This window comes from Balaenoptera physalus, assembly GCF_965194825.1.
Source record: "Balaenoptera physalus genome assembly, chromosome: 5".
Lineage (NCBI taxonomy): Eukaryota > Metazoa > Chordata > Mammalia > Artiodactyla > Balaenopteridae > Balaenoptera > Balaenoptera physalus.
The window spans coordinates 13,015,749-13,034,982 of NC_138884.1; the positions used below are offsets into that span (position 1 = coordinate 13,015,749).

At 34.2% G+C, this 19,234-nt stretch overlaps 1 protein-coding gene across 4 annotated transcripts in view; it reads left to right on the forward strand.

Moving 5' to 3' along the window:
- The window catches only part of GRID2 (glutamate ionotropic receptor delta type subunit 2), a 1,427,475-nt gene that overhangs the window by 176,028 nt on the left and 1,232,213 nt on the right, over window positions 1-19,234 (forward strand). The window lies entirely within an intron of this gene.

Consider the following 19,234-nt stretch of genomic DNA (forward strand, 5'->3'; position numbering starts at 1 on the left):
TGGCGAGGGCGATTAAGAGTCGTTAGGGGGTGTAATGCTGAAACTTTTTTAGGCAGGGTTATCCTTTGTCCTTGAAGCACCATTGTCCTTGGAGCACCACAATAATTTTTAAATTTTCAGCGTCCAGTACATTGTCTCTAGTTCCCTAAGACTGGAGCAGGGGGAAGCAAATAGTTACTACTATATTTCTCCTTTTGTTCTTCTACCTTATAGTCTTATAAGGAAGTCACAGATCCTTGTTCAGACCTTAGTTCACAGCTTAATTTTAGTCTTCCCTTACACATTAAAGAAATAGTTTGAGGGGGAAAAAAGCAAATAGGACAATTTTTTTTCTGGGGAAAAAAAGTAATTTCTTTGAGTCTTTGGTTGTCCACCTTCATGCTTCAAGATAATTCCAAGGCTTCTTTGAAGGCTTAAAAAAGGCTTTGTGATTTTTTCCTTGAGAATCCCACTTAGTAGATGCCAAAACATATTTAGCAGGTGGTAGCTAATTTTCATTTTAATGAAGATAATCTTTTCAGAGTAGGCTAACATAAGGTTTTACCATCTGTGTGTATCCTATTTAGTTTAACCAGGTTGGAGAAATCTAAAAGAAGGTCTATGAAACAAAAAGCTAGATGTTGTTCAATACCAGCCTTAGCTACCTGAAAGCACTACTATTTTATTTTTATTCATTTGTTTATTTATTTATTTGAAGTATAGTTGATTTACAATATTAGTTTCAGGTGTACAGCATAATGATTCAATATTTTTTATAGATAATACTCTAAAGTTATTACAAAATAATGGCTATATTTCCTTGTGCTGTACAATGTATCATTGTTGCTTGTATAAAATAGAGAAGCAGTTCTATTTTAAATACAAAATATATATATGGAGATTATAAAGGTTAATATATTAGCCTAAAATTTTCTTTAAATTATATCTTTACAATTAAGATCTGATGATATTTTAAAGCATTACTTAAGAAATGCTTATTTAAAAAAATACGATTTTTAATGTGAGACATCTTAAAATCTAGCTGACAATTTTCCCAAAACAGAAATGCTAAATGTGTGTTTCAGGAATCAGAGTTACAAATATTTTTAACCTTTCCCTCTCTTGCAAGTCATCACAGATTACTTCCCTACACAATCCTTGTTTTCAGCTTTTGTTCTTATGCACATTTAAACCTCCCTATTTGTTTCTGTTTTACTGCTTGGAAAATTTAAGTACCTGTCATCTCTATGGTGGCATGTAAATTTCAACACATTTAAAAATTTTTTAGGAAAAAGGATTATGGCATATATTTGTTTTTTATTTCAGGAAATGAAAAATTTTCATTGCTCTTTAAAGTCACTTCCTAAATCTTATCTGTATAAGTAACGAATACAACTTCAAAACTGAATATTTGCTACATACTTAAATTTAAAAAAATTCAGGATATCATGAGCTCAGTGAGAATAAAACCTGGACTAAAAGAGGGTAAATATTTTATGGATCAAAATAAAATGAGATACACAGAAAGTGAAGGAAGACAATAAGAAGGGGGTATGTAGAGGGGAGAGAGGGATATACTGATTGAGTATAGATAAGAATGAAGAGATGAGGAAGAAGAAATCCACATTTGCATGAATGATTTAGTTATCTTTGCTTTCAGTAGTCTTTAGGGTTGTATAGGAGTATAATATTATTGAAAACTGAGAACCAGCATTATTAAATGAGGCCAAAGTCAACTCATGATTGATTGCAAAGTAGAGTGAATTTCAGGAGCCTATTTAGAAGAAAGCATCACACTTTATTAGAAATAATGAACTTTGAGCATTAAGGGCATTTATATGTGCCAGTTATGCTTAAATAACAACGATAACAAAACTTATTATGAAAAAGAGAAATTTGCTAAATAGATGAAAAGAATAAGGTGATTAATATTAGAAAATTATTTTCTTTTCAAAATAATTCCCTGAAATTTCTTTTTCTAAGAAAGATGCTCTGGATTTAATCGATTTAAAAATAATTGGGGTTTCCCTAGTGGCACAGTGGTTAAGAATCCTCCTGCAATGCAGGGACACGGGTTCGAGCCCTGGTCCGGGAATATCCCACATGCCGCGGAGCAACTAAGCTTGTGTGCCACAACTACTGAGCCTGTGCTCTATAGCCCGCGAGCCACAACTACTGAAGCCCACGCACCTGGAGCCCGAGCTCCGCAGCAAGAGAAGCCACTGCAGTGAGAAGCCCGCGCACCGCAATGAAGAGTAGCCCCCGCTCGCCTCAACTAGAGAAAGCCTGTGTGCAGCAACGAAGACCCAGCGCGGCCAAAAAAAAAGAATAAATTAAATAAATAAATTACAAAAAATAAAATTGTTAAATAATTAATAGTTGGATCAGGGATAAATAAAACATGACAAAATTAAAAGCAGTTTAAGTTGCAAATCTACGAGGCACAAGGTTAAAACATCTCTGACAGTTTTGTGCAAATTAATTGGGAAACATAATCCAATTTACATGCAGCTGATAGAGTTCTGTAAATGTACAGATACATATTCCTTCAGATCTTCTGTGAGTTTCAAGCACTTTAGTAGGATTTGTTTACATGTGTTTCTCTTATTAACAACCTTTATCCAGTAATTTAAGCATCTTTTTCTACCTCAGAGTTTTCAAAGTCAACATTTTTTTCCAAATATCTTATTTTTTCCTTCATAACTTTTGTTTTTGTGCTTTGTTGATCCTCAGTAGTAATTTGTCTTTTCTCACTTCATCTACTAAATTGAATTTTTAAAAAAATATTTTACATACATTCTTTTGGAGATTAAATTAAAATTCTTCTGTTTAAAGGGACATAAATCTCTTTGATTTCTCTTAGTTTTTATTCAGACTCTTCTGACGTCTCTAGCAACTCTTTTATTTGGAGCTAATCTTCTTCGTGTGTTTCATTTATTATTCTTCTGACAACCGTTACTTTTCCTATCCATACTCTAGTCTGCTTGCTGGGATGTTTTAAATAGCTAAATACTGAAATTCGTGTGCAGGTGTCTTTGTACAGTGGTACCCCTTTGAAGGGGTTCCAGTTGGCACAAAATCTTTCTTCTTTATGGGAAACAGGAGGAATCCTGCCTGCTCCCTGATTTTCTCAACCTCAAATATAGTCTCTGCCTGCCTCAGAACACTGGCAAACAATGACCAACACCTGAATTGGCAGGTCCTCTGGGGTCACTGAAATAAGATCTTTTTGGTGGATGTTTCTTAAATGAGTATTCTTTTTAATTCATCAGGGCCTCACAATATTACTCAAACACATCAGAAGTCCCCCCCTTTTTTTTAAATTCTGGGATTCATTTGTATTCTTTTTCATGTCCCTAGTTTCCATCTATGGTCTCCATTCTTTCATTATGTAAAAGAGTTGCTTACTATTTTTCTGAATGCCAATAGAAGTGTAGGGCTATCTTAGATGTTCCGGCCTTATCCACCAGTCCCAGAAGATTCTTCTCTCCGGAAGAGTGCTGGTTAATTGACTTAGTTTAGGGATGGAAGGACAGCAGGAATGCATTCATGAATGTCCAGTGGTTTATTTTCAGAAGTATATTTTAACTGACAATAATTAGGCAGTAATTTACCTTTTCTGTAATAGAAGCAGATAATACAGTTCAGGGGTGGCCAACTATTGAGTGGCAAGAAATGAAGTGAATACTGGCTAAAGCATCTGGGAAGTGCCTTCTCCCTCTAGTACCAAAATTTTGCAAGCTCCTTAGTACCCTCTCTGAAGTATATGTCATTTCAAGATTCATTGAACAAAACATGCCATCAGCCTCCACTCTCTGGTTGCCAGCTCTGCAAACCAGTCTGCTAGTTTGGGGCCCAATAACTAGTCACAGTGGAACTATTGTGGGTCCATAGTGTCATCAGTGTTTAAAATTTCTTCCTGCTACACTTTTAAAGTTTTATCTTAAGCAATAAGTGTTTGCTTAATTATATATTTGAGATTGTGATTAATATGACAGTGAAGGCTAATAAAACGATCAGAAGCTATATGCATCAGTCTGTTGATTTTGTTTCTATATATAGGCATAGACTTTCTGTGGATTAAACTTTGAACTTATTTTCATTCTTGGATCATAGAACAGTTATTTCTCTTTTATGTGACTTCTAAGCAGAATAGCTTGCTAATATATATGTACCTTTTTTGGTAATTCCTTTGGAAATTGGCATTTGGACAAGTTATGAATTAAATAGTCAGTGTTTCTTTTTAGAAAACTAATTTAGTTAAGAACCAAATGATCACACTTTTACTACAAAGTGAGCAAGCATTTAAAATATTCTAAAAATGTATTTCTCTACAGTTAAGAAAATTTCCATTTCTACTTTGTAAATTCAATTAATGTTAGAAAGAATCACCTTGTCTGCTTACATTAGTTTAGAAATTACATGTAAACTAAAAGCTCTATTAAAAATTATCCTTCATTAAAACTAATATCAAATATTCCACAATTCTTAGAGGTTAAAAGGTAAATTTTCTTGAAGATTTTCTGCCAATATTTTCTATCCTTTCTAGGTAAAGATACTGCCACACTAAAATCGAATGGATAAATATAAAAAGGAGTTAACACAGCAGTTTATTTGATGTTACTAGATAGTCTTACTGAGTGTAACATACACATATGCATCTACTTGATACATTAGAAGAAATGTTCTAAGTAAGAAAGCTGGTCTGGAACATCAAAGGTATAGTTAATTTTTGATACAAAGATATGTGTTATCCACCCCAAATTCTTGGAAATCTATTAAGCAGTGTTATTTTGAAGATATGGCAAATGTTTTGCAGATATTGTATGGCAATATTATTTTGCAGATAATAGCAGTGATCTAATGCCAGGTGATTTTCAAAAGCAAAGATAAAGAAGTGAATCTTCTTACTACAGGTGGTTTTAAAATGAGTCCCTTGAAATGTGGGTACTTGACTTTGGTTTTATTTAAACATTTTCTCCTTTAGAAATCCATAAATCCTTGTACTCATTGTGTACATCTAGCAGCTGAGAATGTGACAATAAAGTGGTAATACTCTTATTCTGCTTATAGTACATTAGCAAGTACTATATTCTAAAAAAACCATTTTCACTTGAATTTTAGATATCGTAATTTTAAATAAGGTGAAGTTTCTGTCTGCTTTCTGAATCTCAGCAAAATAAATTTACTAAGGTCGTTTTAGAAGTGATTAAGCAATTAAGATTATAACATCTTGGTATTGGAAACTTAATTGTACATCAAATTAGTCTACCCCATCTCAAAGAGAGACAAAACCAAACCTTCTTATATTAGATTCGGATTTGTGGTCCTATTCAAATCCTTTGATCTCATTACCAATTTTTAGGAGACTAAACATATTCTTGATGTTCTTTGAAGTATCTGATAACATATCACAAGCTTATTTCCCAGATCATTATTCCTGTATTTTTCAATCCAGTGTACTTTTCAGGGGTCTGCCTAAATACCAGCCCCTCCAGGAAACTGTCTGATGCCCAATCCCAGAGCAGTATGATTTCTGTTCCTGTGAGCTTTATATGTTTTTACTTGTCTTATGACACTTATAGCTATGAGTTAATGCTAAGAATTATTTTTCCTACATTGTAAAGATAGGCTAAACCTGTAGGGAGGTTTTAACTACTTAATAAAATGACCAAGGATCTCTACTAGGTATACTACATAGCAATCATGAATATTTATTGAGCTCAGTAAGGTAGAAGGTATTGAGCTGTAAACTGTAGAAGATCAAGAAGTGTGAACCATTTTCCCTGGTCTCAAGCTAATAATAGTCTAGCTGAAGAGATAAGAAATAAAAGCATGAAGATATCAATAAAAGATTTACATATTAGCTCAGGACCAGAACGTGTAGTATGTGGTAATTATCAACTATATTAAGCTGACCGTAACTGCAATATGACCTCATAGGAAGGAAAAATCATATCAGAATGCTGTGTTAATAAAAGGTTTTCATAAAAATTGGAATACTAATTGTGATGAATGGGTAAAATTTGGATAGCTAGAACAGAGGAGAAAGGGATATTCTTTGCCCATGGAAAAATGTAGCAAAATCATAGATGTGCACTTGAGTGCCTGGGAAAGTTGCACTGTGAGATGAGATTCTAAGAGAAAAGATAGCAGAATTGAAGAAAAAAGTAAATTTCTAGGGGCCTCTGTGTGATGGAAAGATGGAGAGAGTTACATGTCAGGACAGTGTGCTACTTAAGTAAGTTTAGGATTCAGGGTAGTGTTGGTGAGCAGATAGCACGCAGAAAAAGAAGAAAATGGTAGACTCTTTGCAGGAATATGTTGAGATTACCCCCAGAAGACGATGGTCCACTTGTATTTGGCTTTCCTAAACCTATTAATAACACAGTTGTCCCATGTCAGAAGAACTTAAGAAGGAGTATTTTTCTTTCTTATGTTTCATAGCAGTTGAGATAATTATTATCTTTCTTAAGCTGCAGCCTCAGCTAACTTGAAAAGCACAGCTCTTCCTGATATGGTTAACAGTGGATCATGAACATTTGGCAAGTGGTTTGAGAAAATCTTATGAGCAAACAGATAGGTTCTTGAAATAATCATGCTGGCTGGCACCCAAGGGTTCATTAAAGTTGTGCCTTTTCTTTCTTTCTTTCTTTCTCGGCTGGAAATTATTTTGTCATTAAAGTAGAAAAAAACTGAAAATTTCATTTGAGGATAGCAAAAAATGTAGTGCATATATAACAGCCAATTAAGGCTTTTTTTTCAATATGGATATTTATATTAGCAAATAAAGGGAATAAAATTATTTTATTTTATACCAGAATACTGATTCTGGTAAATAATGATACCAGTAGAACTGATGATGATGGTAATAATAATAATAATAATAAAATGAAAAAGAGGAGAGGAGTACCTGGCATCACTTACTAAATATGTACTGAAAATATATTCTGGGGCAATGTATGTCTTTAATCCTCAGCAGAGTTTCATACTGATACATATTTCTAAATGAGTATTGTTCACAGATGAAGACTGTCATATCAGCAAGTTAAAAATGTTACAAGTATTTCCTGAAATCTTTCTTTTTATATTTTTATATCTTATTTTATTTTTTATATTTTAGAGGTGAAGAATTATAGAAACTAGCATTAATTATATTGAGCAGTAGAGAAACTTCAATCAATATTAAATGAAAATAGGTAGAGTATAGAATGATAATTCTTCTTTCAGCTTTACGCCAGAAAGTGGTGGTGGAATTCTGAAGGATTCTATAACAAAGGAGTTAAACTCTTCTCTAGGAAGTTGGAGATTAGAACATTAAATCTCTGGACAGGACTGTGAGTGACTTTGTGGCACAATATCTGTGTGGCCATTCAAAAGAGGTCATGGATGCTGAAAACAGATTGTGTTAAGTAAAATTATAATTAAAGGAATATGAAAGAAGGAAGCTTATTTTTTAAAAAAAAGTAGATATACTATTACATATGTCATTTGCATGCACAAAATAATCACAAGAAACGTTGCCAATTATATTGAGAAAAACTGTCATGACTATGGTGAGTACTGATTCTTACTGACTGAGTACATGACAGCTTAAAAATTGTGTTATCTGATTAGATTAAGGGAATAAACTACACCCCTTACCTGTACGCAATAATATTTCTGTTCTCTTCTTGTTTTGATGTCTGGCTTCCATTATGTAGAATACTCCTTCTTCCCTGGATTGTAAATTCCTTCAAAGCACAATACAAAAGTCCACTCCTCTTGTAAATCATTCCTAACTGTCTCAGGCAGAAATATTCCCTTTTATTCATTGTAATAGTATTTTAAACGTTTTTTTATTGTGACATTATATTTTATCGACTGTTCCTTATGTGTCTGACACTCAAAATAGACTATGCTTTTCCTAAGGACAGTGTTATGTTTTCTTCCTTTTGTAAACACAGTCTCTGAAAAAGTGCCTGGTACATAGTAGGTATTCAATAACAATTATTAAATAAGTGCTTCTATTAAAGCACCTATTGCATTGCAATTATTTATTCAATCAACAAGTATATATTGAGTATCTTCTAACCACCACTAACTCACTGTTCCAGTTCTCAGGCTATGGTAGTAAATACACAAATTCCTTGATATGAAATTTACCTTCTAAAGGGAGATAATGGAACCAATTTCACACAGTGGTAAGTTCTATGAAATAATCAAGAAACAGTGCAGTCTGAAGATTGATAGACCTAAGGGTAATTTTAGGAAGGGAGGTCATGCAGGCCCTCACTGAAGTGGTGGCATTTAGTTGAAACCTGCATAACGTGAGGGAGCAAAGATTGGAAGAAGAGGCTGAGGAAGAACAAGCATGAAAGTCCCAAGGGAGCAATGAGTACATGTTGTAGGAACTGCAAGAACACCAGGGTGCCCAATGAAGAGGAAAGGAGAAAAGTTTTAAAAGATGATATTGAGAGAGTTGGGTATTGTAGGCATGGGAAAGGAGATTGGCTTTCATTCCAAGTATGATGTGAGAACTCTGGGAAGTTTTCAGTAGGGAGTGACAGATTTTCAGTTTTTAAACATTGCTCTGGCTGCTTAAAAGTGGAAGGAGTCTAGGCTGAGAGAACAGTTGAGGCCACTAAAAACTCCACTTGAAATAATTGTGATTTGACCAATGGTAATACTTGGGAGGTGATGAGGAGTAATTAGAATCAGGATGTATTTTGAAGGTGTATTAACTAGAAATAACTGATGGATTGTATGCGGAGTTCAACATATAAAAGAAATTAAGAATAATTACTAAATTTTTGACATGAGCAACTGTATAAATGGTGATGCTATTTAATAATGGAGAAAACTTGGGAGTAAGTATAACAGTTTATTTCTTTGCATCTCCAATAGAATATGAATTCAATGAGGGACCTTGGCTTTTTCTTCTTTTTATCTCTTAGACAGTGCTTAGCAAAAGTAGGCTTTTAATAAAAAGTAATCATTCCTGGATTTTAATCAACAAGCAGCTATTGTCACTATTCTTATTTGTATAATTCTTCAGTCTATGTTCATTCAACAGATATAATGGAGTGTCTGCTAAATGCACTGAGGCAATGAGAATACATTAATGAATAAAACAGACAGAAATGCTTGCTCACATGGAAACCATGAGCTTATATTCCAGTGGGATGATTGACACAATACAAATAAATAAATAAAATATATCATAGATTGTGATAAGTAGTACAGAAAAATTAAGTAAAAAAAGGCAATTAAGGTAAGGGGGGTATTGCAGAACCACAGAATGCAAGCACTCCTTGAGGTACCAGCACGCTTGGCATGTTCTAGGAACAGCAAAAGGCCAATTTAGCTGGATCAGAGAGGAAGAGGTGAAGTAGTAGGACATGAATCAAGAGGTAAAGAGATGTCAGATTATGTAGAGCCGTATGGGCTATTGTAAGAATTTTGACATTTACACAGAGAAAAATGGGAAGGAGGTGAGAAGTTTTCAGCAGAGAAATGGCATATTATGATATATACTTTCACAGGATCCCTCTGGCTTCTGTGTTAAGAAGAGAATGCATTCACCACCACCCCCACCACAAGATGGGGGCAGGAATAAACAAACCACCTACTACAATAATGTGAGAAGAGAGGGTGGCAGCCCAAATCAGGGTGGTGACAGTCAATGTTGGAAACTATGATTGGATTGTGGATCTATTTTGAAGTTAGAATCTACAGAACATGATGATATACAGGATTTGCAAAGGGCATAGAGAAAGAAAAACATATAAAGTTTTGGGCCTGAGCAACTAGAAGAATGGAGATGAAGCAGATAATGGTGGACACGAGGAGCTCATATTTAGACTTACTGTGCCCCCATTGTACATCTAAGTGTATATAACAAGAAGCAGTTGTCTCTATGAATTTTGATAAGAAGAGCTGTCCACACTGGAGTCCTCGAATTTGGGAGGCATCAAAATATAGCTGTTTTTCAAGTCAAAAGACTAGGTGAGATCGTCAAAAGTTTGACTGAAACAACCCCTGGGAGGGTTCAAAATTAAGAAATCATTGGGATAAGGAGAAACCAGCAAAAGAGTATACTGTTTATTAAACAAAAACCAGGAGAGTGTGGTGTCTTGGAATCCAAGTAAATAAAATGTTTAATTGAGGAGGAAGTGAGCAACTATATAGAATACTGATATTTTGGCTCACAATAAGATTTATCATCCAGTCTCTTACACTTCTGAAAGTGAAAGGGGGCACTCTTAATTACATCTGAACAATAGACACAAATCAGTCCTGTTCCAGGCCTCCGGGCATGTGTAGTCATGAAGTGATATTTAAAGTATGGTGAAAACTGAGAGGAGATAATTGTATTCAGAAATGTGGAAGTTTTGATGGCCTCAAGAATAAAAGTTTTGGTAAAGTATTGGTATTAAAAGTCTGCTTGAGTAGGTTCAAGAGAGAATGAGAGTAAGGAAATTGGAAATAGTAAGAAAAAGTAAATCACTGGAAAGTTGTGCTATAAAGAAAAAATGGAGTGGTGATAGAAGAGGTTGTAGAGTCAGAAGTTATTTTTTAATTTTGATAGAATATATATCATAAAAGTTGCCATTTTTAACATTTTTAAGTGGACCGTTGAGTGTCGATAAGTACATTCACATTTTTGTGCAACCATCACCACCATCAATTTCCAGAATTTTTTCATCTTCTGAAATTAAACCTCTGTACTTATTAAACAGTAACTTCCCAGCCTCTCCCTCTCCTCAGCCGCTGCCGACCACGACTCTACTTTCCATCTCTATGGATTTGACCACTCTAAGTACCTCATGTAGGTGGAATCATACAGTGTTTGCCTTTTTGTGACTGGATTATTTACTTAGCATATGTCTTCAGAGTTTGTCCATGCTGTAGCATGCGTCAGAATTTTAAAGGCAGAGTAGTATTTCATTGTATTTGCATATTACCTTTTGTTTATCATTCATCTGTCAATGGACACTTGAATTATTTCCACCTTTTGGCTATTGTGATTTACACTTCTGTGAACGTGGTTATAAAAATATCTGAGTCTCTGCTTTCGATTCTTCTGGTATATACTATTTTTTTAAGACAGAAGAAATCTAGTATGTTTGTAGGCTAGTGTATTTGCACTAGCCAGTACAGAATCTGGAAAAGAGATGAATGATTTTTCTCTGTGTACAACAACTATCATTAATGGAGAAAACATACAAACTTAAATAGCAATCAGCCAGAATAAGTGCCTTAAATCAACAAAGAACTTTGGGTTACTAGGTAGGCAGAGCATAAAGCATCCTCACTGTCTTTTCAAAGGTCTGTCTGATCAGTTAGATGCCTAGACCTTAATTTGCTGTCTCTTTAGAATCTAATAGCGATTTTAGTTTACAACTCAATTAACAAATCATATCCTGTTAGAAATCAGAATGGGAATAATTTGAATTGTATAAACCAATAAAGATTGACCTTGGCAGTATTAACATCTGATTATTTTATTATTGTTCTTTCTCTTCCTCTGGGTTTGTTTTTTTTTGGGGGGTATAGTTTTTTACAATGTTGTGTTAGTTTCTACTGTACAGCGAAGTGAGTCAGCCATATCTATACATATATCCCCTCTTTTTTGGATTTCCTTCCCATTTAGGTCACCACAGAGCACTAAGTAGAGTTCTCTGTGCTATACAGCAGGTTCTCATTAGTTATCTATTTTATGCATATTAGTGTATATATGTCAATCCCAATTTCCCAATTCATCCCACACCCCCCTTCCCCCCTTGGTGTCCATATGTTTGTTTTATTTGGTTTTGATATTAAAAAATTATCATCTCAAGTTTTATGATGTATAACTGTATTCTAGTCTCAGAGTTTTAACCTGCTTTGGGTTGAACCATAGCATTGACTGGACACAAATCCGTGAATATATTGGAAAGTATGAGTAGAGGATTAACAAAAAGAATGACTCCCAGAGCAAACTTTAGTAAATAGTGTAAACAGAATATTTACAGGATTTTTACAGCATTGAAAAACTCCTAAATTGATGTATATGTGTATATATAAATCTGTCCCAATGCTAATTGCTATGATATTTGTCTGTCACTAAAAGCTGACTCTTTCATAATTAGCCTATTGTCCCTTTATTACCCCATCATCAGTTAGACTCTGCAACATTATCATTCAATATAGATAAATTATTCAGTCGTCATAGAATTCTGGAATCTTGCAATTCTTCAGGACAAGGAGGTTGACTAGAGAAGGGAAAATTTAGGCCAAGCTTCTGCCCCTGCTCTGCACCATGCTCTGCTTAATTTTGGAACTCTGTGTTAATGGGAGAAAGTTGGAGCTCCTGGAGCACTGCATGTTCTTGTTCCAAAGTCTTTGCAAACAGACCGCCTCTGCTTAAAAAGAACTCTTCCTTTTGCCTCTAGGCAATCATTAATTGCACAAGGAAGCCTTTTTTTTTTTTCTTACTGTATCCTAAGTCAGCTCCCTCTCTCAGATGATTATTTGAGTAACATCTGCTTTACCTATGAAGTTGTCAGCTCCCTGCGGGTAGGGCTCTTGCCTGCTTTCACTCACTGCTGTGTCTCTGCTTCCTTGCATAGTGTCTTGACACTATTGCAGGCACTCAAAAATATTTATTTAATGAATCAATGGATGAATAAATGAATGAATTAGCGATAAAGACTTACAGAGGAAAACGTTTAAAAAATATGTGTTTTATGTGAATTTAATGTATTATGTGGGCTCCTGATAGAAAGTGTAATATGGATTAAGGAACTGGACATTAACTTCTTCCAGAATTTTGAAGAATTGAACAATAAGAACTTCAGAGCTGATATCAAGGAATCAAGTTCTCTTTCTATTTCATCACTTTGAATTGAAACTTAGGAACTGTGGAACACAGAAAGACCATTTGTAGACAGGCATTTCTCAAGAGAAGACTAGAAATCAAAATCCCATAAATAGAATTGCTATTTTCTTACTAAGCTGCTTATGTTGGCCAACTGATAAATGCTGCTTTACCCATGACAGCTTAAATTTCACATAGCCAGGATTATTTCAGTCTTCCACACATTTTATTGTACTCTAATTCTCTCATGTTTAATCCTTATGTGTAACTATAATTTGACAGAACAATTTACTTCATGATCATTTGGGATCAATGAAAGTTTATTAATTTATCATTAGCAATTGGAACAAACAGTTATTTGGTACTTGTATCACCAGGTACTGACCTAGGTAATTTACATGTATTATTTAATTTTAAGATATTTATATTTCATTAGAACTAAACAAAAAGAAAATATGCTATTTTCACATGCTGTGGAAATCTAACTCCGCTATGTTCAGTCAAGTTTAAGTAGATTTACTATTACAGTCACAGCTAGCTGATGTGTCCTAGCTGACCTCACATGTTCTCCCAATGAAGAATGGTCATATTAAAATCTTTGATCTTTCTATGAAAAATCCCACTTCTATAGCAATCACTATTCACATAGACTAAGTGACAAAAAGGACAGAGTGACCAATGGTCATTTCTACGTTATACACATGTTAAAACTGTACTTTGCTCTATAGCTGCTGCTGCTGCTATTTATAAAACCCAGCTCTGCTTGAGTCTTTGCTTTTAGTCACAAAGCCTGCCAGACTCCTTTGATCACAGAGTCACCTCATGCTTACAGTCATGCCCACGTTGTTCTGTCTGCTTCTATTCTTTCTAAGCTGATATTAGAGGTTGTGGTTCAGCATGTGTATAAAGTATTTCTTCTGCCTACTCTGTAACTACTCCATCTCAGGTCTCCATCCAGCAGTGGCCTGAAGTCCTGATTCTCTGCAAATGCCTTGTAATATGCAGAAATATCAAGCTGAGACCAATATAGGCATTTTTTTTGGGGGGGGTGAGGGTCATAGTCAGTACATACAATATTATTATATTTTGTATATATTTATAGATTCATGTATTATAATTTATAAATTTACTTACAGTTTATAATTTCACTACTGATTCCACTGTGGGGATGAGAAAAGGTTACTGAGCTATGGTAAAGTTGTGTTGTTCATGATTTTTTTCCTGTTTCCACATAGAATTCACCCTCAAATCTAATCAGTTAGCATCAATCTTGAATAAATTGTGACCAGTGTAGCGCCAGTCTCCTTTTTTTCTGAAAATAAAACCAATTTCCAATTAAACTATCAACTAAAATAGACAGTATAAAAGACAGTGAGTTATTTTGTGTTGGATTAAAGAGGTTATTTTGTACAACTATAACTTTACGTTTAGGATCCACTGTTTAACTTATTAATTTATTGCAGAGAGGCTGGATTTCAGCTGAGAACAATCTCAGATCCTGGCATTTGTAATAAAAATAGATTCCAAAAAATCAAGAAGTACAATGATATAACTAATAATGGGTTAATTCTGTATGATTAGTTTGTAGTCCTTCAACTAATTGTTGAGAATATTTCATATTTATTCTGCTTAAAGTCTACCTTGAGTAGTGCAGGAGTATAATTATACAAATGGTGCAGGTATTACAATCTAATTATTTATGCAACACATATTTATTGAGTACCTACTATGTATACAGCCTTGTTCTGAATGTGTGAGTACATTCTTTGATTAACAGACAGAAAAACAATACTGCTGCTTTGTTGTTGATGTGTCTACATTTTGTGACTTTCATTAAAGGCAGGTTATTCTGATACTAGTTATCATGTTTTTTACTTTGTCAGGATGATTAAAATTTTTACGTGGAAAAAGATTTTGGGAAATTGATTTTCAGTCAGGCTCATACAAGAGAGTACTGTAGACTCAGAACCACTAAATTTTGCCTCAAATCATGGCACATTATGTTTTTGCTAGAACATTATGGTTCTCTCAGATGCACATAGAAAGAAAAGTCACAAAAGGCTTGTAGTTCTTATTTTTCTGTCCTTTACAACTCACATTTTTATTTGAAAATGATGTGGATGAAATGCTTAAAGTTTGGTACAGAGAATCAACTTAAGTGGTCCTAAAGGGAAAGACTCGTTGGTACCTTTGTTTTGATTAATTTCATTTGCTAATAAGATGAAGGTTTCTTATTTTTTTTATCTTTTGATTTATTCTCTCATTCATGTTGTATTAGATATTTTTTATTGCATAACATTCTTAGGATTCTATGTAAATTTAGTAATTATTAAATGCTCAAAATAACCAACCCCTTTGTTTCTATAGGGTGATTAAAACGAAATATTTTTAGTTGTAGGCAACTAACGATTTTCAGCTTTGACACAGAGTTGACCCATCTCCTCTAGTAACAGCACCCCTATCGTTTCAAACTGCAATCAGTTCGGAATATCATTTTAATGATAATAGATTGGAAGAGAGCCCTGTGCAGCTTGACAGCTGTGCTCTATATTTAAGCTCAGTTAAAGTTCAGTTTAAAGCAGCATGTCTTTGTAGTCATGAAGCTCCTTAATGCTGTGACATGTCTGTGATTCTGTGCATCAATCATGGTGACAGAAAGCCATATTCCTCCTTAAGAGCAGACGCTATGGAAGCAGGCAAAGAGATGAGTGTTGCCATGTATCTCTTACTGTGCAGCCTTCCAGCAGTTTAAATTCCCCTCTCAGCTCCCATTGGCTCCCTACATTCCCCTTTCTTCCTTTCTATCCTTCCTAGGAACATTGTCCTATATTGTTCGTTAGTAAGCTTGTCATTAAGCACTCTCTTCGGGTCTTACGATTCATAAAAATAGAATCACAGCTTTTTTTTTTTTTTCCAATGAACTAATAAGTATCATAACAGAGGAATAAGAAATTGTACTGGGGGATAAAAAGAGGAGCTTATGTTGGCAAAGATGCAAGGAAATGTTGCTTCCTGCATGCCAATGGAAATGAGAATTATTATATTTTCTTTGGAAAGATATATGGTACCACCTACTAAAACTTTAAAAAGCATACATCCTTTGACTCTGAAGTATTAGTTTTGGGAATCATAAAAGTTACAGCATCAACAGATACTGATAAATGTACAAAGATGCTTATTTCAGCATTGCTTGTAAAAATTAGTGGAACAAAAATAAATGCCCATCAGAAGAGAAATTGTTGAAAAATCTGTGGTATGTTCATACCACTGAAACTTATACAGCCATTGAAAAGAGTGACATATCTATACCAACAGGCTGAGGGAGGGCTGGAGGGGAATAGTGTTTAAAGTGATAAAGGCACTATGTCAAGGAATGCATATATGATCTCATGTTTTAAGTCAGTGACAAGAATCCCTATGTTTGTATATGTGTGTGTATGAACATATATGTGTAAATGTTATAGGAGTTTAGAGGAAGATATGGAAGGCATCCTGGTTGTTAGTTCGAGGGGCAAGGGAGAGTAAATAAGTAAATGACTATATTAAAAAATAGATGTCCAGGATAAAAAGTAAACAGTTTGCATAATAAGGCAGAGCCAGTAAACTTATATGTATCTACATATGCTAACATATGTGTCTAAAGAGATAAATGAAAGGATGATCACCAAATTTTAGGCAAAATAAATAACTGGAATTTCAAGCGATTTTTACTAGCTTCTAAAGTTTCTTCTATACTTTTGCATTGCTTACAATGAATTTGTTTTATTTACATGATTTGGAAAATTAATAAAGCGATAAAAACAAAAACAAAAACAAAAACAAAAAAAAAAGAGGAGCTTAAATTATAAACATGTTGGAATAGTTACATATATTCAAGATATTTTTCACTTTTTATAGTCTTGTTTCTGCTTTGTAGTGACTCATTTGCTACCTAATGGATACTTCCTAGGCATACCCATTGTTTCATCTTCCTAAAGCATTGCGTAGTGTGCACCATTTTCAAGCCCTCTTCTCCAAAGGAATCCCTCAGCAAAATGGTTCCTGCTCTTATAGCATATAGGCCTGAACATAAATTTAAAAGTGAAACAGCAGGAAAAGTATTAGCATCTCCCATTTTGTTTGAGCTTTTTGCTTGTTTGCTTTATTCATACAATCATTCATTTATGACTCAGGATATTTATTTATATTTTCTTTTATCATATTTATCGATAGCTCTGTGTTTTTGAGGATCTCATAATACCTCGTACATAAATAAAAGTCTTGGTAAGCTTTATATACTTTAGATACCCTTTTGTTCACTTTTGTGTGTGTGTTACCAAAGAATATTAAATATTATTTAACTATATTGGCTTCAAATATTTTGTTTCTATGTAACAAAAGAAGAACTCATCATAAACGCTTGAAATACAAATGAGTAGCACTTGGGTTTTAGTCAAAGGACTCTGCAATCAGTCAGCTGCATAAGGTAATAGTTTTTACCTCAAGTTTTCCAGAATTAGAATTTTGGGTTTTTAAAAATTTCAGGAAGTATGTGAAAATGATTTCAAGGAAATATTTCAACGAAATCTTACTCGGTTTTGCCTCATTTAGTGACACTCGGTGAAGATACAAATTTTATGTCCTGTCTATAAATGACTTCATCTACTTTTGAGGTATGTCAGAAATGAACAACATTTTCACATATGCCAGAAAATCTATTATGATGCAGTATCAAGATTTTAAAAATGATTTCTAGAGAACTGTCATATTATCTGATCCAACTGAGAAATAATGTTAATACTGATGTCAAGTAGCCAACTAATAAATATTTTCTCCATATTCATACTTCTAATTCTACAACCTCATAATTAATGTGTCCATCTCCTCCTCCCTTGTGTGTGTGTGTGTGTATGTGTCTCTTCTCCTTCCCGTTCTCCCTCCCCCTCTCTTTTTCTTTCTCCTTTCCATTTTTCAGAACAGATTTGGGTTTTTCAATGGATTCTTTGCCTGATAATTCTTCAAGTTAGAAGTTAGGATAAAGGTTAATTAACTCAATAGGCTTAGCATACTGTAAATTCAAATCTGGCCCTGCCAAGACGTAAAAGTTCAGGTTTTCTCTGTACTAAAACCCAATTTGCTGTGCACAGATTTCAACTTTATAAGCAAAAGCCTCAAAATAGTGCAGTTGGTTGAACACTGAAGCTGGCTGTTGATGAAACTTTAAGGAAGTTTCAAAAGAGGAAGAGAAATACATTAATTTCACCTTATGAGTTATCTAAAGTACTCAAATTTATAGAAACAGAACATAGAATGGTGGTTGCCAGAGGAATTGGGGAGGTAGAAAAATTTTTTTAGTGTGTTTAGTACAATTATAAATAAAGAAATAATATGTACATGCATAAACAAGAAAGCAAGCAGGCATTGACCTAGAAAAAATAATTTCCTCTAAGTGTAATCATTTGTTAGAATGTGACAAGAAGTCTTTTCGTTCATCTTCATTTTTCTGAAACTCATCCATGCTTTGCCATTTCTAAAGCAAGGTATTATAAACTTTTATCTTGCAAGTAGAAGTCAGGTTTGAAATAAAAAGCCCTTTGGAGCAAAGTATGACATTTACTTAAATCCATATGAAATTTCTGACCCAGGTTTTTGACTAATATAATGGAAACAGAAGCCCAGAACCCAAAATTGAGGGCACGCCATGACTGTATAACGTAGGAGAAGAAAAGAGAAAAGTCTGGGATAGAGGGAAGAGAAATATGCATATTAAAAACAGATGTATTAAATTTAATTTGCTTTAGTTTGATTACTATTATTATAATTAATTTTTCATTAAAATAAAAATCAGTGGCAGCTTGGGATTGCATGAATTTTTTTAAATGATCAAACCCAACCTTAAGAAGCATTTGCCTAAAAGGCACCAAGGAAAAAAGACATCTTACTTGTGACTTTGCTAGGGAAGCAATTCTTCCCAATGGTTATTGTGAGAAACAAATGAAAATAACATATGCCATTATATCTTCAGGTATTTACCTGCTGTGTTACCTAAAAATTATTCTACTTAGAAGTACTTGGAAGTATTCTTTATTTCAAACTTCTTAGAACTTAAGTACCAATATATTAATTTCTCTAAAATCCTCAAACTTATGTGCAACACAGAAAAGAACCAATAAATAAATACACAGAGATCACATTCACACACACACACACACACACACACACACACACACACACAGAAAGGCCTGCTACTTACCCCATGAACTAGAGCTCATGTACTTTATGGGCATGCATGTACTACAGTTCCAATATCTGCAGCTGGTAAGCTGGAGACCCAGGAGAGCCACTGCTACATGTCAGTTCAAGTCTGAAAGCCTGAGAACCTGGAGAGCCAATGGTATAAGTTCTAGTCCTCGTCTAGTCTGATGGCAGGAGAAG